The sequence below is a fragment of the Lepisma saccharinum genome, chromosome 13 (genome assembly GCF_977018435.1).
Source record: "Lepisma saccharinum chromosome 13, izLepSacc3.1, whole genome shotgun sequence".
Classification (NCBI taxonomy): domain Eukaryota; kingdom Metazoa; phylum Arthropoda; class Insecta; order Zygentoma; family Lepismatidae; genus Lepisma; species Lepisma saccharinum.
This window is the reverse complement of record NC_139241.1, coordinates 38,592,390-38,615,539: the sequence shown is the minus strand read 5'-3', so window position 1 is coordinate 38,615,539 and position 23,150 is coordinate 38,592,390. Positions and strand designations below refer to the sequence as shown.

Below are 23,150 nucleotides of genomic sequence, written 5' to 3'. Positions count from 1 at the left end.
CCTTTAAGTGAATTCAAATATTTGATAGTTGAGCAAAAATTGCACACACACACAAATTAGGTTGTCATTTATTTAAAAGTTCATATTATGTCCTGAACCTAAAGTTTAAATCAGCGTTGTTAAAGGTTCAGGAACACATAAATTCTAATGGGTTCTATTGGGTTCCTGCAGGACCGGAACCTCTTTTTCTCGCACAATTTAAATTCGGTCCAAGTTGCGTATTGTTTAATTGCAAAAAGGTTCCTGGATCGAATTGAAATACTTTATACATAAAAAGGTTCTTTAAGATCCAGAAACCATTTACACTTGCTGATTTTCTCTCCCGGACGGGAATTGAATTTATTAAAAAATTCCTGGACCTTAAACAACTCTGGTTTAAAGTGGGGTCCAAACAACTGTGTACAGTCACAGGCAATAAAGATGGTCCTTGTGTGTGATGCTTGAGCTTGACTGTAAGGCGATAAGCCAACTTCCATAGTCACCTTTCAGTAAGAAGTTCGGCTATCGCCGCGGAGTTAGGCAACACACACAACACATTTCAGGATCTATGTATCCCATTTTTATTGCCGGTGACTGTACCTCTACCGGCCTCGAACCGGGAACCTGTCAAGGCGACATCGGTTTATCTTTGTATTTCTGCTTCTTAAAATTGCTTATCTGTCACTTTTGGCTATTAAACACAATGAAGATGGTTGGTAATCGAGTGAAATTGACGAAGGCACACTCGCAAGGAGCACCCATGCCCAGATCGTGATTCGAACCCGGGAACTTTAGTGTTGAGGTCGGGAATCGAATGTCGTAGGATGTAACTGGAAATACAGTGTGTAGCATTTTCTACGTATTCAATGCAGCCATACTATGCTATATCACAAGTTTTGTGAAAAAGTTTCGCAAAGTTTGTTTTAGGTCCACTTTGCGTACAAATAGAGACTGGGCCTACAGTTTAAAGTGAGACTCATTCCACTTAGTGTTGCCCACGGGACGAGACGGAACAGGCTTTTAAAAATTCGAGACGAGACGAGATTGACCATGTGTCATAAGACAAACGAATATTTTCGAGACGAGACAACATTTCTACGAGACGAGACAGGCCAAAGTCTCGTCTCGTGGGCAACACTAATTCCACTGTGCCATGCAACTTCACTGGAAATAGAAGATGCGCCCTCTTCATTAAAGGGAGTCAGCGTTATCGGTTTTAGTACAGTAATTCTAAAGTTACTTGTTAAAACAATGACTTAAAAATAAAGAATGAAGGTTGAGAATTCACTTACAGGGCAAAAGTGTCACAAACATTGGAAAGACTTGTGTGAGTAAGAGAGAGAGAGAGAGTAAGAGACAGAGAGAGAGAGAGAGAGAGAGAGAGAGAGAGAGAGAGAGAACATTTCCACGAGACGAGACAGGCCAAAGTCTCGTCTCGTGGGCAACACTAATTCCACTGTGCCATGCAACTTCACTGGAAATAGAAGATGCGCCCTCTTGATTAAAGGGAGTCAGCGTTATCGGTTTTAGTACAGTAATTCTAAAGTTACTTGTTAAAACAATGACTTAAAAATAAAGAATGAAGGTTGAGAATTCACTTACAGGGCAAAAGTGTCACAAACATTGGAAAGACTTGTGTGAGTAAGAGAGAGAGAGAGAGTAAGAGACAGAGAGAGAGAGAGAGAGAGAGAGAGAGAGAGAGAGAGAGAACCTAGATACTTACTTGTGCTTTATCTCCATAATTTATTCTTTGAGGAAATTAATAATGGCGCAGTATTAACGTGATCTTTATGTAATCAAGATGTCCTAGATTCTATTTTCAGCGTCCAGCAAATCTAGTTTCGATTTCTTATTTGTGCTTAATTTAGTTTTTATTTGTTTGTCTGCAAAGGGATTATTGAAGAATCCTCATATCTTGTTCCAACAAAAATTGTTGGGATGTAACGTTAGCATTACTTTCATAACGTTTAATCTTCTTTTGGGTGGGCCACACGCCCCTGTGCCCCTCCCGCTGAATCCGCTAATGCACACACATACAAACACCTCCTCTACACACACACACACACACACACACACACACAGAATAAAATGTAAACGAAAGGGATGGAAAGAGAAAAGAAGGAGAGAAAGATATACAAACGAAGAAAGATAAGACAAAAATTATAGAGAAATAAAGCCTGATAGGGAAACAGAAAGAAATATACGCCGGAAAGCAGCGAAGGAATTAAAGGAAGAAAGAACTATAAAAACAAAAGAAAAGGATAGAAAACCAGGCGAAGAAAGAGAGAGAGAAAAATAATCAAAGAATGAGTGAGATAGAAAGAGATAGAAATCATCACATATAGGGAAGAAGAAATAAATAATCAGAGAGAGAGAGAGAGAAAGAGAAATAGCAAAGAGAGAGATAGAGAAAGAGCAACGTGCCACCACAATAGTAACTCCAGGGTATGGAGATACGAATTGGCAACACACGAGTTCAGTTGGAATCACGAGTTCTCACCCAGGGATCGGGACTAAGACGATCCCCATTCCTCCAGGAAGGTAACCACCGAATTGCAACACTTCACAGCAAATATGATTCAAATATTTCAAGATTACAATATCCAAAATAACTTTAATGCCGTATCGCACGCGTTACATAGTTATTCGCACAAATAAAACAAATGATATGTTGGGTCCTGCTCGCTCGAAGGCAGTGATTAGTAAAATTTGTCACGACAGAATCCGCGCACCGCATTCACCGTTAACAGCAAGACCTCAACTGTTTATCTCAAGCGCGAGGCGCAGCATAACAGATTGTCCTTTCTTACAATGCTACAAACTCGTACCATAAAAATAACACAAGAAAAGCTGATAATGTATATGTCAGATTAATGCTAATTAGCGATAGTAAGCTTAGGTTTAGGTTGGCAACAATGCCAACGTAGAACTTTTGAAGTCACCATATACATGTAGCGTCATTCCCCACTCCTAAAATAAACAGCCAATAGGAAAACGATGTATTATTGAAAGCGAATGAGAATTGCTGTGCTTCAACGTTATAAAATTAAACGAGGAAAAGAAACAACGAAACTTATTTTATAAATTAATTAATATTTGCCCTTGCACATAAAATTATTAAATAAAGATTTAGTTTACGTATTTTTACCGAAGGCTAAATTACTACAATCTTGTCTATTGTTGAACAAAAATCGATATTAAGAAGAAATCTATGTGCTAAAACTACATCTTCTGCGTTAAAGATAGAAATATTCCTAGCCATCGTGGATTTGTCAAATAATGAAGACGTTACCTATACTATATAGGATAATTATTAGCCTATAACAACTGAATTAATGTTGCAAGAATACGCAAATAATATAATAACATAAGATAAAACATAATTATATACATGAATTATGAAAAACAATTAAGTATAAATAATTTAATTCAAGTTATTAACTTGAAAGTATACGAATAAGATATATTCCAATAGGTATACGAGTGCAATTTGGCTAACATGTCGGCCGTTACAAGAGAGAGAGAGAGAGGTTGAACTAATCTAAGAAAGAGACAAAGACTTTTAAAAGAAACGTGGAGAAATTTTTCAAAAACAATAGAAAATGAGTGAATCTATGTAGCCATGATCATAGAATCAGAAGCCACGTGAACATATTCCGTCCAATTTTGAAATGAAATTCACTGCCTGAGCTGCTCTCAGATTCCTAAACTTTTCACCGTTGCGTTATGTACCGTACAGTTCATGTAGACAGTAAGATTGTACGCACTGACTGGCATCGTTACTAATGATGAAATATAAAAGATCCTCGCCAAACGTTTGAACATGGAAAATAGCCACTTGCAGTAATGAATGGAAAACTGTATGATACACAGAATGACTTGAGAACACCTTACATAAGGCAGTATAAAGAAGCACATGAATAGGTAATACAGGGTGAGGCAGTCAAATGGGAAGATTTAAGAAATTCACAAGAAATAGAAAGAGAGCAATTATTAGTTAATATTTGAGCATGAATGTACTGTACATGAGCTGAAATTACTAGTGTTCCTGAAAAATGTTCATTATTTGAATATGGTGTTACTAAGATGACGTCCTTTGTTTTGCACACATTGTCGGAGTCTCAGAGTAAATTCGCCTATCCGAAATTAATCCACACACTCTCCATGAAACGCCTCTCCATTCAGAAAAAGTAACAGTGTTGTGTGCATTATTATCTCGTGGAATCATCGGCCCCTACTTTTTCGGAAATGAACTCGGTAACACGGTGACGGTAAACGCTGGACGTTATGCTGACATGTTGGTAACCTTTTTCCTGCCTGCCAGGATATATCGCGAGATTTCGTGAAAAAATAAAGAATTTCGGAAAGTTTGTTTTAGGTATACTTTAGGTCCAAATATATTTTTCTTGATTGATTTACTTTATTTTACTTCGCGTCTTGTGTCACATTTGGCTAATTTGCAAAGATGGGAATGAGTGATTAAATGATGAAATTGATGACACTCACAAATAGCCATGCCCAGGCCGCGATTTGAACCCGGGACACCTGACATCGTAGCGTAATGTGCTAACCACTCCGCCACGGAGGCCGAGACTGGACCTACAGTTTAAAGTGGGATCAGAGCCACTGCGCCATGTACCTTCGCTAAAAATCGAAGCTGGGACCTCTTGATTACAAGGCAACAGATTTATCAGTTTCAGTAAAGTAATTCTACAGTTAGACTACTTGTTTTTATATGATTTTAAAAATGAAGAATGAAGGTAGAGAATTAGCTATTTGTGCTAAACTTCGATTTATTTTCTTTGGTTGTCGGGAAAAAGAATATAACTAAGAAAATTATTAAAGAATTCAATCATATATTGTTCCACAATGTGTGGAAGATGGTGTTGTGAAGGCAGCATGAAGCAAAATGGTGTCATGTCCTTTGAAGAACACAGTAAAAAGTTCAAAATGATTCCATCAGTCCAAAAAAGTTCTGGCTACTATTTTCTGGGACGACTCTGACGTCTTGCTGATGGAATACTTCGAACATTGACGCACTGTTAATGCCGCCGACGCCTAATTCCAGACACATCCGCATTTGCGGAAGATCATAGAAGGAAAAAGCCAGGTTATGTATGCAGTGGGATGAACATTCTTTATGACAAGTCACGTCCTCATACTGCATGTCAAGAACCTTTGCTTATTTGCGAATGTTTCACTGTGTAAATTATTGAGACGCGTACAGTCTGGATTTGGCAGAAAAGGATTTCCAAAAATGATTCTAAAGGAATTAATGTCTAGACACTACTTTCAGACCAATGGAGATGTGAAAACCACTGCGTCCAGATGGCATTCGAAATCTTGACGCAAAAGTTTGATCGACCGGCGTTAACAACATAATTTTACCTATGTGATAACTGTTATGGTAAGTGCTTGAACAGGAACGGTGATTATGTGGAGCAGTAGTGCTGTGTACCCAGTTTCACCCCCATACACTTATTTTCAGTGTAATGTAGCCTATGAATGTGTGTATCAAGTTTGAATCTTTCATTTATAGATGGCAGCACAAAACTGTTATACTTTCTTTGGTACAAAAACAATTTATACCAAGAAAAAGATAATTATTTAAGGCTCTTAAGGACAAAACTATGAATTATAAAAGTTTATATTAAAATTAACACATAGATTTAATTTTTAATATAAATTTGACTTCTAAAATTCAACTCTTGTGAATGCAGAGTTTGTACACAAATTCATAATGAATGATCTGAGGATAATCAGTATATACGATAGTTCGCTCACAAATGTCATATGAATCATTGTGTACGTTTTGTGATTCTATAAATGGGAGAACGGAGTTAGTGGATTTATTATTCGAATGATCGTACAGATATTTACCAGCAGTGGTGGAAAAAGAAGGGGGTGAGGGGTTTATTGTACTAATCAAAAGTTTGGAGGGGGAAGTGTGTGTTAAATACCCTCCTACATCTGTAGATCCCAGTAATGCCCTTTGTACCTCTTTCAAATGATTTAGACAGACACAAGGTGCTGCTGTTAACAGGGTTGTGAAAGGTACAGGAATTTTTAATAAATTCAATTCCAGTCCAGGAGAGAAAATCAATATGCGTTCTGGACCGTAAGGAACCTTTTTAACTGTAAAGTATTTCATATCGGTCCAGGAATATTTTTTCGTGATGAATTTAATTACGCTCCAGGAACCTTTTTTCAATGAAACAATACGCAACTTGGAGCGAATTTAAATTGTGCGAGAAAAAAAGTTCCGATCTTGTTGCGGAAACCAATATAACCCATTAGAATTTGTGGGTCCTGGACCTTTAAGAACTTTGGCTGTTAAAAGAACTTACTTTCAAACCACTGTAAACCTATTCCACTACATAGTTCACTTGATCTGTGCTCTTAGAAATATTTTTAGATAGGGAAATTGTTTAAAATGAGTGGGAAACGATGGAATAAGATAACGTTTATTTTCAGAAAATCAAGCTGCATTCTAAAGCCCCTTTGTTTAAGGGAAGGAGTAAGTAAACTTTCTAAAGAAGATCCAATTGGAAGATACGACATCAATCTGCTCCACAAGAGAATTTCTGAAACTATATATTCCCACCAAGTGCGATTAGTGGGGAGGGCAGTTACCACCCTTTTTGCCAGTTTTGCCCCTGCATAGCATCTTAATGTTAAACCTTGTCTAACAAGAGAAATTATACTGTCCTTGAACACCCAGTTTTGACACTCAACCGCCGCTACTCAAGAGAAATTGTGGCCATATTTACTACCTATGAAATTATTTAAATTATAACTTTTCATTCCAAATCCATTGAAAACAAATAGCAGTGGCGTAAATAACACCCCCGCGGTGCGGGTGGGGGGGCGCAGTAGGAATGATAAATTGAGAAACACCATAGTTCGCAAAAGTTTATCTTTCGCCATTAAAATATATTTTTATGCCTCTACAACTGTAAGCAGAAAATATTTGTCACAGAAGAGTAGAAAGTCAATTACCAGATTAGAAGAGGACCTTCATTGGCTGAATAGTTCAAGTCATTGAAAGGTAGACGACAGGCAAAAAAATGCGCTGCCAACTCTGACTTTCACCCCTCTGCGCATGTTTCAGGTTTTCTTTTGTTTTCAATATCGCACTCCCAAAATTTCATTCCACGCCCCCTTAGCACCCACAGATGATTAATCATGAGCCTGACACCGCCGCTTGCGTGGACAAACACAAGACATGGGTAACAATGGATTGTCTAAAACAGAAGTTGTAAATTCTTGCCGTTGCCAAGGAAGTGAAAGTGAAGTTTCTGACGATGATTCCGACTTAAAAACCGAGGCAGATACAAATGCTTGTGAATACAGATATTGGTTTGGATTTACAGAATGAGGTACTAGCGGATGATGCTAAAGCTTAATTTTATCATCCAAACCAAGTAATCCAGGAACACCTTTCCGCAAAGACCCGGTGAGTAAGATATCTTTCACCTGCGATTATTATTACGATAGCACTAAAACCGGACAGAAAATAGAGAGATTTTGGTTACGTTACTCATCTATTTTAGACGTTGTTTATTGTGTAGCGTGCTGGTTGTTTGCCGATAGCTTCGATAAACACTTTAATGATGAATGGTGTTACAGTTTTTAATCTTAACCTATCGTACCAGTTTTTACATGATTCAAATTACAGGTATGTATTTTCATATTTGTGTATACCTAATATAAGTGTGGGCGTGAATTATTAATATTTTAGAACATAAGGCTTTTATTAAACGAGTAGGGGCACACAACTGAAAATTGCTGGGTTAGATACCCCATTGACAAATAATTCAATTTTCTAGAAACGCAAGATAACTAAATGATGGATTGAAATACCCCGTATGTCAGAACAGGTTATTTCTTCATTCTTTCTGAGATAGTCCACCGATTACTCTCATACCTTTCGTCAGAGGGCGTTGAAACTATACTTCAACTTATGTATGGAGAGATTTTGTTAAAAATAGAGATGGTACTGAGTAGTAGGGTTTGTGGTATTACTGGCGCACTTATAGCGTAGAAAAGAAGAGGTCATTTGATTAAACAGCCCGATTTGCCTACACTTAAAACTATGCCAAGATGCCCTTATTCCCCATTTCTTCAAGTGTGATATGCTCTCAATCCCGAGAATCTTGAATCCTAGTGTAGAAAAGAAGAACCCTCAATAGACAGATTTGCTTACACTTAAAACAATGTCAAGATGCCCATATGCCCCAATCGGCCATGTGTGTACATATTTAAATCTAAAGAATTTTGAATTCTAGTGTAGAAAAGAAGAAGCCTCGACAGACAGATTTGCCCATGTGTGTAAAAGCTACATCTCTGAGTTTGTTGTCCATAAACTTGTCAAAAATATGCCCCTTCTTGATTTTGTTTTGGCTACACTTAAAAACTAAGGCAAAATGCTTATATTCTCATCCTCTACAACTTACAGATCAATACAATAGGACAAGGGCAGGCAAGAAGTTTCATGTTTTTTCTAATCTTTGATCAGTTTCATGTCCCGGCCAGCAATAAATTATGCACGCCTGGGAGATTTTATATGCTTGCATGCATGAGATAAAATCTACACTGTGCCCTTTCAGGGAAATTTGCCATGCCATCATGCTATTAACTCCAATTTACTGGAAGAGCATAAAACTTCACTCTTGCATGTTATCATATATGCATGAAATGGATTCAGGTTTTGCCTTGTTCTGATAATATATACCCGAGTGAGACTTACAGAATATTCATTGCACAGTTCAAAGTCCAACTTTGAATTGTATTTAGCTGATATAGAGCTCATAACTCCTGGGTTCTGATATTCAATGTGTATTGCATGTGGACATAGTCCCATGGCTTTTTGCCTTGTAAACAAGAGCTCTGGGTTTGAGGCCTGATAAAATGTGAGGCCTCCCCTGATGGCAAAGTGTTAATATTGTTGCCTTGTAAACAAAAGCTCTGGGTTTGAGTCCTGGTAAAATGTGAGGTCTCCTCTGATGGCAAAGTGTTAATATTGTTGCCTTGTAAACAAGAGCTCTGGGTTTGAGTCCTGGTAAAATGTGAGGCCTCCCCTGATGGCAAAGTGTTAATATTGCTGCCTTGTAAACAAGAGCTCTGGGTTTGAGTCCTGATAAAATATGTAAGATTGAAATACATGTGGCAAAATAATATCTCCACACGTGAGATTTTGAGAATATTCACTGCTAGCTGATATACAGCTGAGGTTTGAAACCTGGTAAAGTGTGTTGTACAACAGCATAAAAAAGCAAAACTATTTTATATTGGCGATCACCAGAGCCTAGTTATTGCTGTTGTTTGGGTATAAAAGCACCAGCTCAGCCACTAACTGCTGTTATAATTGTTTTGGCATATTGTCCATAGTTCTGTTTTTTTTTGGACCAGGAAATTTTATATAAACAAACAACAAAAATGCCAAAACAAAAATATTGCAATCAATGCAAAAAAAATATATCTAGTTCTAATTGGTCTAGGCATCGCCATATTTGTGACCCTAAGAAATGCAGAAAGGCTACAAAAATGTGTCCAAGATGCCATAAAATATTAAGCAAGGCTTATTACAAATGGCATAAGTGTATTTGTTATGAACAGTCATAAACCGGGCATTTTTCTGCATTATTGAAATCTTCAATCTGATCCTCTGTTAAAGGTGCCCCCACAACCATCTACATCTGGTCTGAAAAGAAAGCATGAAGCACCTGTTAATGCTAGAGCAGCAAAGCAGCCACGCTATGCACCACCTATCTATAGCAGTTTTAATGGCCAATTAAGGGATTACCGGTTTGTATCAGAGCCAAGATGTGACATTAAGAATTTTTTGAACAGTATAAATCCTGATGTGCAGGCAATTCTAAATGCACAAAATGGCTCTTATAAGCTGTCCCTCAAATTGTTTACACAATATAAGAAGCCAAATGGCACAAAATTTACACAGCCCCACATAACAGAAACTGTACCTATATATTCAAATGCAAATTCAGACAAAATAATAAGCAGTTTGATAGATCAATTGAATATTAAACACTCTGAATTTGCTGGAAAAGAGTCTGGATGGAGCCTATGCGGATCTTCACACAAGTTATATATTAATATTTCTGAATTCAGCCCATGACAAGGATCTACATATTTGCCATTACCTGCCAATATTAAAAATAAACAAGCCGTGGTTAATATAAAAATTAATGATGAGAAATGCTTCTTGTGGTGTATTTTAGCTGCTTTGTATCCAATTTCAAAGGATCCTCAGCGAATAACTTTTTATAAACAACATGAAAATGATTTTGATGAGGCAATGGAGGGTTTAGAATATCCAATGTCTGTTCAGAATATTGATAAATTTGAAAAAAAGGCCCGGGATATTAATGGTAAACAATTATCTATTAAGGTATTTATTTGTTCTACTGGCCGTGGCAATTGCTTGATAGCACCTCTCAGAATCAGTACATTTGATGATGATTCTGCTGTTCCGATTGATCTGCTCTTAATTGAAGGGGATGATACACACCATTATACTATGATACATAATCTTGAAGCTTTAGTCAGAACACAACTAGACAAATCTAAGACAATATTCAAGTTGTGTAGAAGATGTTTAATTGTATTTGATGGTAGAAAAATGGTGAATGGTGTTTGTGAAGAGAATGCAGAAATTGCTAAAAACAAGTTAATTGAGCATCTGAAATACTGTGGCAACCATAAACCTGTTCATATGCTTATGCCTAACCCAAATGAAAATGCCAAATTCAAAAAATTTGAAGCCTTGTTGGAACACCCAGCATATATAGTCTGTGATTTTGAATCAAACCTCAAACCCCTTGCATTCTGTAGCCCAGCTACATGAACCTTCTAGTTTTTATTATGTGGTTGTACAGGATGGTGTTGTTAGTAAAGAAGATTTATACATGGGAGCAGATGCCATCAAAGAATTTGCATATAGAATAGAAAATGAGTGCCATGACATAGCATCTAATGTCTTATTAAAATCAAAACCCATGTTGCCTTTAACAGAGGATCAGATTGAAGATTTCAATAATGCAGAAAAATGCCCGGTTTGTGATTCTGAATTTTCAGATACAAATATCAAGGTGCATCACCATTCTCATACAGATGGTAAATGGCCCTGTGTAATAGCTGTAATATTAAGGTCCAGAGACCAAAATTTGTCCCCATATTTTGCCATGGTGCATCCAATTATGATTTTCATCATTTGATCAGGTACGAGGGGTTTGACAAGCAGAATTTAAATATTTTAGCTGAAAATAATGAAAAATGTATTGCCATTAGCAAAATAATTAAAGTTAATGGTGTTCTTATTCACTTAAGATTTTTTGATTCATACAGAATTCTGTCTGCTAGCCTGGCTACACTGGCCACTCAATTATCTGATGATCAATTCAAAATCACATGTGCTTTGTTTCCAAATCAGGACCTGAAATTAATTAGGCGGAAGGGTGTATATCCATATGATTATGTTACAGATTTTTCTAAATTTGATGAGTGTTCTCTGCCACCACAACAAGAGTTTTACAGCAAAATCAGAGGATCTGGAATCTCTGATGAAGATTATCACCATGCCCAGTTGATGTGGAACAATTTAAAATGCCAGACATTTGGTGATTATCACAAGGCATATTTAAAACTTGATGTCACTCTCTTAGCTGATATACTTCAGGCATTTAGAAAATCTTCCATGCAAAATTATAAGCTGGATCCAATGTATTTTTACAGTGCTCCGGGCCTAGCATGGTCTGCAATGTTTTTAAACACTAAAATGCAATTGGATCTGATCCAGGATCAAGATATGTATCTGTTTATGGAACAATGTATAAGAGGAGGCATGGTGCAATGTTCTCAGAGATATGCCAGAGCAAATAACAAATATATTCCTGATTATGATCCAGCACTGCCATCAAATTATATACTGTATGTAGATGCCAACAGCCTATATGGTTATGCTATGATGGATAAATTGCCATATGCAGGGCTTGAGTGGGTTGAAGATTTCAATATTGAAGATCTTAAGGATTTTGATGACAGTAACTATGGCCTGTTCTTAGAGGTTGATCTGACAATTCCTGATGATTTACACAACACATTTTCTGATCTGCCCCCAATTCCCGAGGTTAAGTGTTCACCTGGCTCTAAACAGAAGAAATTGATGATGACTCTAGAGACGAAACAGGATTATGTCATATATTACAAAAACCTCCAGTTCCTGATGAAACATGGTGTTCAAGTGACCAAAGTTGGAAAAGTTTTGAGGTTCAGGCACTCAAGATGGTTGAAACCATATATTGATACAAACACAGAGCTTCGAACATCTGCAATGAGCCAATTTGATAAGACCTTGTTTAAATTGATGGTCAATTCTGTGTATGGCAAAACAATAGAAAATGTCAGAAAACATATTGATGTTAAAATAATTACTGACCCCAGCCGGAGCAAAAAATTGATTGCAAAGCCCAACTTCAATTACAGAAGAATTTATGATGAAAATATGGCACTTTTCAACATGAAAAAAAACAAAGATTAAGTTTGATAAGCCTATTTATGTAGGGGCTGTGATATTGGAATTGGCCAAATTACACAAGTTAAAATTGTTTTATAATGTGTTGAAGCCTTTTTATAAGGATCGTGTAAAACTGATGTACATGGACACAGATAGTTTTGTTCTTGATATTCAAACAGAAGATGTTTATCAAGATATAGCACAGCCTGAATTGTTTAAATATTTTGATACCACTGAACATTCAAAAATTAAACACCACAACAAAAAGGTGCCTGGCAAGTTAAAAGATGAGACACTTGGTGATGTTATTGTGGCATTTGCTGGGTTAAGGGCCAAGATGTACAGTTTTGAAACATGTAGTGGCGCTGTTGCCAAAAAGGCCAAGGGCATTGGCAGAGTGACTGTAGACAAAGAGCTTGAATTTGAAGATTACAAAAATTGCCTCAAATCATGTAGCACAATCAGAACATCAGAATCCAGAATTCAGAGTGTGGATCACTTGTTGACTACAAATATTGTAAGAAAAGTGGCTCTGGACCCACATGATGACAAGAGATGCATTTTATCATGTGGCGTACATACTCTACCATGGGGTCATTGTGATTTGAAAAGTGGTAATCAATGCCCAATTACAGAGCATGATTTGAAATAAATAAACATGCCTATGAACTTATTTGGGTTCAAAAAACAGGCTATTATGGACCTGCCAACACCACAACCCTCTTCTGATATGATATCTAAACTAAGGGCTTTGTTAATTATTCATCTGAACAGCATACTTACAGATGTTGATGATGAAACAGGTAAAACATTGTACATATTTAACAATAATTTAAATCATTACCAATTACCTGTAGGTGGGCAATTGCAATTTATTACAACCCCTGAGGGTAATGTCAAGATTTCAATAGGGAGAAATATTTATAGAATTAAGCACTCAAACATGATTTCTGGCACTGTATATACTGTTTCTGCTGGTGACTGCTTATATATTGAGGTCCCTGGATCCTATGACAAGCTTATACCTTTTTTATAGAATTAAGAATTAGATATTCAATAATAAATAACCACTAAAACAAAAATGCCTAATGATATATTTGGCCATACAAGACATGAAGATCACTGTGATGAGATTCTGATGCTTGATGTCAGAGTCAAGAAATTAAGAAGTGATTTAAAAGCTTTACAAACCACACTCAATGCCAGTCTTCAACTAGAAATTACAAATTTACAAACACAATGCATGGACCCTCTTCTTAAAATTGACTCAGAACTCAAAGTGCTGCTTCAAAAATATACTGACTTGGCCACATTAGATAATTTTCAAAGTTTAGAAGAGGCTGTAGCAGCTCTTCAAGCCAAATTTAAGACCCAGGCCACCAACTCTGAGCAATTGAAACAACAATTGAAAGAGCAGATAAATAATGTCCAGACACAGCTCCAAACAATTGTCAAAAGCATAAAATCACAAGAAGATTTTGATCTAGTGATTTCCACTCTAAAGGAACAGATTCAATCACTCCAGATACCTAATCTGGACCCCTTGAACAATGCCATAGCCGAGGTTAAAGAAAAAATTGAGACACTTGAAAATTTTATGAACAACTTGCCATCTTCTGATGCTTTGAGTGCAATAACTCGGAGTGTTGCCAACATTAAGCTGCAACTTGAAACATATGAAGATTTTGGAAAAATTCAAAGTACCATAACCCATCTTGAGGGTACAATAGCAGCAGTGCAAAGTGATTTGACAAATGTAGAAGAATCTCTAGAATCCCGCCTGCCTGGTATTGTAGACACCCTTGTTAGTGTCCAGCAACAGATCACAAAGCTTGAAAACCTCAAAACTGAATCTGAGCTATCTCATTTTCATCACTTGATCGATGATATCCAAACAAAGCATGAAATTTTACAACAATCAACACCTACTCAGGCAGATATAGCCCTGCTCCAAAATGCTATGCAAAATGTGGCTGATGCTACTGAATTAAATAATGTGAAATTGGCACTTGAATCTTTGCAAAATACTGTAACAAATCTGCCTACATCACAGGAACTTAAAAATATTAAGAGAGCTGTGAATCGCATATTGAAATCAGAAGATATCAAGAATATCCAGACAGAGATCAAACAACTTAGTCAGACAGTGGCCACTCTACCAACTAATCAACATATTAATGAACTGCATGCCCTGTTTGAGGATATCAGAAGACAGGTCCATGATCTTACTGCTCAAAATTCAAAATTGGCAGTTATTGAAAATTTGCAACAAATTGTAGCTAATATCAAGCAACAGCTAGGGACCATGGAATCCAATCAAGCAAATGCTCTGTCTGTTTTTGCCACCCAGCTTCAAGAGATTGTGCAACAATACAAGAAACTTGTTGTGGACATAAAGATCAAGCCAGGCCATGATGATGTTGTTAGGACCATCAATGAGCACCTTGAATCTGTAACAAGCAGATTGCTTACAGCAGAAAAAGAAATAACAGGCATAATCGAGAATCCAAAACACACAGTAATTCTTGAATTGTACAGCATCCCCAACAAAGAATATGATTCACCATTTACACCAGGTGGCAAAATATATATGCTGTCCCCTGCACAATTTTATTACCAGTTTTTTGTTGGGGGCACACTGAGACCAATCAAGATCAAATATTGGCTTCAACCACAGGCACACCACTACCCCACCTTATCAATAACAAATGCTGACAACAAACCAAAAATCACCAGTGTAGAGTTAGAGGATTTTACAGATCCCAATACATTATAAACATCTTATGCTGAAGATGAAGGCTCTCTGGAATTTCATATACAAATAGGAGACAAATTATATTTAGAAAATCCTGTAGTATCAGCTGCTGAACACCCCATAGTTGCAATATTCTTGTTTTCATATTATGTCTAGACAAATTATTGTTGATGAATTACACAGACAAGCCAGACATAATTATAAGAGACTGCCAGTAGTCACAAAAGGCATAGATGATTTATGGCAGAGCGACTTGATTGAGATGGCAAGTGGACAGCTGAAAAACTTAGACAAAATCAACAAGGGCTACAAGTATCTACTTACTGTAATAGACACATTTTCAAAATTTGCCTGGGCTGTGCCACTCAAATCCAAGACTGGAAAATGTGTTACAGAAGCCTTCAGGACAATCATCAATCAGAGTGGAAGATCACCGTGCTATTTGCAAACAGATAATGGCAAAGAATTTTATAATTCTGTGTTCCAACAATTTATTAAAAGCCAGTCAATACAACATTATTCGAGTTACAGTGATCTCAAAGCCTCAATTGTAGAGAGATTCAACAAAACCCTAAAAAATCTTATGTATAAACAATTTACATTTCAAGGTAATTATAAATGGCTTAATATTCTTCCAGAACTTCTACATAAATATAACAACTCGGTCCATTCCACAATCAACATGAAACCCTCTGAAGTAACTTCATCTGATGAGCAAAAATTGATCAGGACTGTTTATTATCCTAGATACCAGCCAACAACAAGAAAGGCCAAATACAAGGTGGGTGATCAAGTAAGAATCAGCAAATATAAGCACTTATTCAAAAGAGGCTTTACAAGAAACTGGAGCACTGAATTATTTACAGTGGTTCAAATTAAACCTGGGACCCTTAACACATATATAATAAAAAAACACCGAGGAGAAATTCTCAAAGGCCGGTTCTATGAAGAAGAACTCAACAAAATTAAACAGCCTGACACATATCTCATAGAAAATATCATCCGCAGAAAAGGCAACAAGTTATTTGTCAAATGGCTAGGACTTCCAGAACACAGCTGGATCGATGCAGACAAAGTGATAATATGAGCACCTGGGATGTTATAAAAAGGCTGCCAGAACCTGAACAGCAGATTAAGAGAAATGGCAAGTTGCTGCCTGATAATATTAGATGTCTTATTGTTGGGCCATCAGCTTGTGGTAAAACTACACTAATGATTGATATTTTTTTATTGGCACCCAACTGGTTAGACTGGAAAAACAGGCACTTGTATGTTTTCTCTAAGAGCTTGGAACAATTAAAATATCAGCAGCTGATGAAGCTATAAGATGGACTGGATATTGCCACTTTTGAACCAGATGTTAAGCCACTTCATGAATGTCTCGATAATTCTGTTGTTGTCTTTGATGACATTATACTGGATAATCAAAACAAGGTTAGAAATTTCTTTACACAGGGCCGACACAAAAACATTGATTGTTTCTACCTGGCACAGACTTTTTCTAAAATTCCGAAGCAGCTGATCCGAGACAACAGCAATTTTATAAGTGTGTTTCTTCAAGATCATACCAACCTCAAACACATACATGATGAATATATAGGTGGGGACTTGAGCTACAATGATTTTTCCAAGTTTTGCAGTAGGTGCTGGAACCAGGACAGTTATGGGTTTGTCACAATTGATATGACAAGAAAACCCAATAGTGGCAAATACAGAAATAAAATCAACAATTTTCTAGACATTGAAACATATATAAATAACCATGAAAAGGCCAATTATTGATGATGTTAAATTAAGAGATTATCTTGTAAAAAGATTTAAGGGATGGAAATCAGAGAACCGAGGAATTTATGAACAACACAAACAAACAGAACAGCCTATTATTGATGCTATTAGTGAATTAGGTAAAAATATCAAAACTGTTACAGAGGAAAATCAAAATTTGATCACAGAGCTTGTACCTGTAGCTGCAAGGAACATATTAGATTATCCAATCACCCCACTTTCTAGTATTCATACACCTAGTCCTGTTGCTCCTCGAAGAATTGAAGCTACTCTGGATCCTATTGAATTGGGTCTTCTTGCTCAAAAATATTTAAGTACACCTAAAGACAACAAAGATGAGGATTTTGGCTTATATGCTGACACAGAGCGTGATGGTAGCATCATACATAGAATTGGCAATTTCAGAGTAACATTTATGGGAGATGATATAATTGTATATTCAGAATCTCATCTTGGAGAAAAAGGTGGTTTTGTTAAATATCCTGGCACACCTGGATTGTGGGAACTGATGACTAGGAAGAGACCTGGCAGCTATACAGATCAAGACTATGAGCATTACAAAGAAATATTAATAAAATCAGATGCTCTATACCAGAACAATGATCCCACACAAAAAAGAGTCAAGTCTAGCAGTGGAGCAAAATACAACAATTTAATCAAGCCCATATGGTCACAAATTAAGACAGGTAGTGGAATCAAACAATACAACACCCTGCCTAAAGAATTTGTCTGGGTTGATGATGTCAGGAAACTTGTAGATAGGTTATTGGTGATAGCTGGGGAGGAAAATGCTGGCAACCACAATTTTTACAATGAAAAGGTTGGAATTATAGACATGATAAGCACCAAATTGTCTAATTTTATAGTGAATGACACTAAGGGGATTGGATATCTTATAAAAATTATTAATACTCTACCACCTAAATTTTGGAATATTTCTGAGGGCCGGGGGTTGGTTAATGACATTATAAACAAGCTGCCATTTGAACTACATATTCCAGGCTATCAGTATTGTGGTCCCGGTACAAAATTGGACCATAGATTATACAGAGGTGATCCTGGTGTTAATCCCCTAGATGCTGCTTGTAGAGACCATGACATAGCATACAACACACATTCTGATCTTGACAAAAGACATCTTGCAGACAAGAAATTAGAAGAGGCTGCATTTGGTAGATTTGTAAGCAAAGATGCTTCTTTGAGTGAGAGAATAGCAGCATTGGGAACCACCATAGCTATGAACACCAAACAAAAACTGGGGTGGGGGTTGTGAATATGTATATAATAAACCTAGGATGAAGGCCAAGGGTGTTATGTATCAAATACCTTATGCAGGTCTTAAATCTCTTAAAACTATTGATAGTCTTTTAACCAAAAAGCAGCGCAAGAAAAAAAATTCTTGTATTGCCAAGGGCCATGGTATGAAATTGTTGCTTAGTACCCCCCAATTAAAAAAATTACAACAATCTAGAAAAAAATCACATGTGGGGGTTTCATATTTACTATCCCGGCCATCTTAGCAGCACTTCGGGCTGTTGGGAGCTTGGCTGGGGGATCAGCTGCCATAGCAAAAACAGTAATAGATGCCAAGAAAAATAGGGCAGAATTAGATGAATTGAAGCGCCATAACCTGCCCATGGAGAAACAAGGCAAAGGTGTTAAGAGAGCCATGAATAAGTTTAAAAAAAACAAGAGCCGCTTACAAACCAAGATATTGAAGCTTTAATCAAGCCACTGGGCATCAAAAATTTTAGAGGTGTGTACATGTCTGATTCTTTGCCAGAGCAACCACTCAACAAAGAGTGTGGCATTGTTAATTTGGATAAGTACAAAAATCAGGGCACTCACTGGATTTGTTATCTTAAATATTTAAAATATGAGGCATTTGTGTTTGTTTCATTTGGAGGTGTTCCACCTGAAAATTTAGTAAAATATCTAAAATCAGCTAATTTTTATTACAATAATGCCCGTGTTCAAAATTTCAAAGATGTTAATTGTGGACATTTGTGTTTATCTGTTCTTAGATATATGTCTCAAGTAAATAAACCATCAATTGAAAATTTTCAAAAAGCCCTGTGGTATTTAAAACATCATGGGGGTATTCCATCTCACCAGCCAAAATTCAATATTGAAACTCAAATTACATGATGATATAGTGTATCCCAAAACAATAGCTCTCAGAGCATTTTATGGCATGTACTTGATCCCTAATATTACACACCACAACAACAAAATTGCAGTAGGGGATCAAAAAATTGTCATCACTCCAGGGCAATATAATCTGTCCACTCTAAATGCTCAATTACCCAGAGGTATAGTATTAACTCAAAATTCTGTCACTCACTGAGTAGAGATTGTATCTGCTACAGAAACAGTGGATCTGGGTACTATAGGAGAGCTGTTAGGATTTGAGAACAACACAAAACTTGCACCAGCCATCAAACACACTGCTATTAATATACCTAAATTCTTAGCCATAGAGACTCTGAATATTCACTGTAATGTGGCCGAGGGTATGATCACCAAATCAAATGGCATAGGCACTCACAAACAAACTGGCATCATTGCAACATTCAAACCTAACTCTGAATTTATGGAGCCAATCATCTACACTCCATCCCCAACATTATATTTTCCTGTGTGCCATAATATAATAGATTATATTGAGTTGATGGTCACTAATGAAAAATAAGAATTAGTTGATTTTGCTGGAGCCACAACAACTGCAATCATAGAGATTAATATTTAAATAAAAATACATACAAAAAAATGGAAAATATCGAGAGTTATGAGCTACAATCATTCCCCCCAAACAGGAGGACATATGCAAATTTAAATCAACCCAACACAGAGATTGAGGTTGATCTTGATGTAGGGGATGGCTTTATGCACCCCCACAGAGCAGATCTATACATCAAATTTGATGTTGTAAAGCTCGATGGTACAGATTATCCGGCAAATTCAAATATAAGATTGGTAGACAATTTTGTGCCGCATCTGTTCTCTGAAATTGAGATCAGAAAACATGGTGTTGTTGTAAACAGAGTGGATTATCCCGGCATTACCTCCACAGCTTTGACCACACTAAAATTATCCAAAACCGAGGCTTCTTACTACAAAATAGGTGGATTTGAGGCTGGTGATAAAATTATATCTAAGAGCCACACAGTGCTGTTCCCCATGCGCCTGTTGCCAGGATTCTTCTCAGATTACAAAGATATTATGTGGAAGGGTGGTTTAAGAATCACATTTAGAAGAGCTGCCAATGATAATAATGCTTTGATGAGGTACAGTACATTAAATTCTACAGGGGAAGCTCTGCCCAATACCTTACCTGATGAAGGCAAATGCATTATTCAGACTATGGAGCTAAGAATCCCAGTTGTTGAATATGAAGCCAGTTATGCTCTTAAATATAAAGCAGATATAATAAAAAATCCACAGATTCCTTTACAATTTTATACATATCAGTGTGTACAGAAGCCTGCCGCTGGTACTTATTATGAGTTTGATGCTACAAATTCATTGTCCAGTATACAATATGACATGCCGGATTTTGTGGTGGTACTGTTTCAGACTGGAAGACACAAAAATCAGGAAAAAAATGCAAGTAGATTTGATAACTGCAACATCAAGAACATATATCTTAAAAATGGCAGAAATGAGGTATTTCCTAGAGAAAATTATAATTTAGACATGTCCAAGGATGATTTCCTTAAATTATATGAAGCATTTACAGCATACAAAAGGGTCACTACTGGTAATACTGACATGTATTACACACCAGATGAATTCAAAGCACAGAGACCCATGTTTGTCATCAACACTTCCAAAAGAAAACATGTTGTGGTTAATGACAGGACAAACATTAAAATTATCTGTGAATTCCACGATACACTCCCTGATGACACCATATGTAGTGTTATTCTCATAGGAGAAAAATCATATGTTTATGATGTAAGAAATGAGAGAGTCACAGAGCAATTCTAGAAGATTTTTGCATATTACATTGTCTTAGTACTAGATATATGAGTTGAGCCTGGTGTCCAATTAAAATATTGAGCATATTCCAGGTAACAAGTATTTAAGCATATATTACATTATATTATTGTGTAAGCAAAAGCTCTTATAAGCATTTTTGCCCTAGTTTTTAAGTGTAGTCAAAACAATATCAGGGGGGGCATATTTTTGACAAGTTTATGGACAACAAACTGAGAGATGTAGCTTTTACACACATGGGCAAATCTGTCTGTTGAGGCTTCTTCTTTTCTACACTAGAATTCAAAATTCTTTAGATTTAAATATGTACACACATGGCCGATTGGGGCATATGGGCATCTTGACATTGTTTTAAGTGTAAGCAAATCTGTCTATTGAGGGTTCTTCTTTTCTACACTAGGATTCAAGATTCTCGGGATTGAGAGCATATCACACTTGAAGAAATGGGGAATAAGGGCATCTTGGCATAGTTTTAAGTGTAGGCAAATCGGGCTGTTTAATCAAATGACCTCTTCTTTTCTACGCTATAAGTGCGCCAGTAATACCACAAACCCTACTACTAGGGTAAGACAAGGTAAGTCTATGTCAAGGTAAGTCTATGTTTCCTCTTAAATTTCGAGACGAAACCAGTTGATCTTCTAAATTCTGATTACGTGCGTCGAGCGCATGTGTATCAAGCGCACGGTATTTGGAGCGCACACAGACAAGAAGCCGTTCATGTAAAGTGGGTTCATTCTTTGCAAAGTATTTGTGGTGAGAAAGTAGTGGTTCAGAGCGCTTTGTTTTTGTGTAAATTTTTTCAAATGGAAGTAATCACCACTTACAAGAGCAAACCTAGTCTTCTGCTCGACGGATATCGGTACCGTGTTGGTCGTCAAAGTGAGAACATTATCCACTGGCGGCGTGCGAAGGAAAGGCAACTCAAGTGCAAGCGTTCAGGGAAAACGTCATCGAACAACGATGTTTTGGAATCGACACCTCATCAATGTGTGCCAAACATTGCGGAGTCGGAAGTAGAAAAAGCCAAGTATAAGTGCAGGAAAGGAGCCAGATAGGACCTTTCGACGCCAGTCAACGCCATCTACAAGCAATAATTTGGGAAACTGTTCAACAGGGGATACGTCTGGGAGGGAGATACCGCAACTAGGCGGTGGAGCAGTGATTACACATTATCCAGTCCCAAGTCTAAAAAACAGTGTGAGGGAAGGTTGATATTTAATCATAAAGGTAGACAAATACGTGTGCGCTCTTTGTACGGTCGTTTAAAGGTCATTAAGGAAGTGTGCGCTCATCCCACGACACCCAAAATTCTAGACAAGAATGAGCCCAGGCTCTTCGAGATTTGTTAAAACGAGACAGAGATATATCTATGTAAAAACCAAACGAGGCCATGCTTGATGTGCGAGGTGCTCGATCTTGTTCAACCCTTTAGTATCTTATTTGAAGAATTTACTTTAAGTAAATTTACATTACTATGCAATTTGTTCAAATAATTCACATATTTTGTTTATCGTAATTGCAAAAGTTAATCCACTAGTGACAATTTTGAGCCTGTTTCTGCCTGGTTTCATATATTCAGGATAAAATTCTGTATTTCGAAGATTCGCAGCGTCGAAACGAGATGTCAAGCAAAAAAGTCATTAAGAAGACTTGTTTGTGTTCCTTAATACGTTGCGAAGTTTGTGTGGTGACGGGATGTGTATTTTTATTTATTTATGGGTTTTTGTAGCGAAGTTAAGGTTTTAATTAATGCCTTTTCTTAAACTCAACCATTTGCTTAAATCTGTTAACAAGTAAAGTATAAACGAAAGAAATAAGAAAAAATAAAAAGAATGCAACAAAAATCTATAAAAAATATATATATTGTTCATAAACGCAAACACAGACACATGCTCATCCTTTCACACACATGAACAGAAAGACAGTAGATACTGTTTATATTACACACACCTTCTCGTTCTTACACCCACGCACATATTCTCGTTCTTACACACACACACATACACACACACATTCTTGTTCTTATACACACGCGCGTACAAGCAAATACATAAAATTACGCTTATACATAGTCGAAAACAGTCTAATTTAATCATA

At 36.8% G+C, this 23,150-nt stretch overlaps 1 protein-coding gene across 6 annotated transcripts in view; it reads left to right on the top strand.

Moving 5' to 3' along the window:
- Nucleotides 1-23,150, top strand: part of LOC145996924 (uncharacterized) — a 102,061-nt gene that overhangs the window by 56,737 nt on the left and 22,174 nt on the right. The window contains exon 1 of one of the 6 annotated variants that reach the window (XM_083133496.1): nt 7,297-7,435. The exons of the other annotated variants lie outside the window; for them this stretch is intronic. The gene's annotated coding sequence lies outside the window, so the exon portion shown is untranslated. Of the gene's footprint in view, nt 1-7,296; nt 7,436-23,150 lie in introns of those variants that run through there. 6 annotated transcript variants of the gene reach the window in all.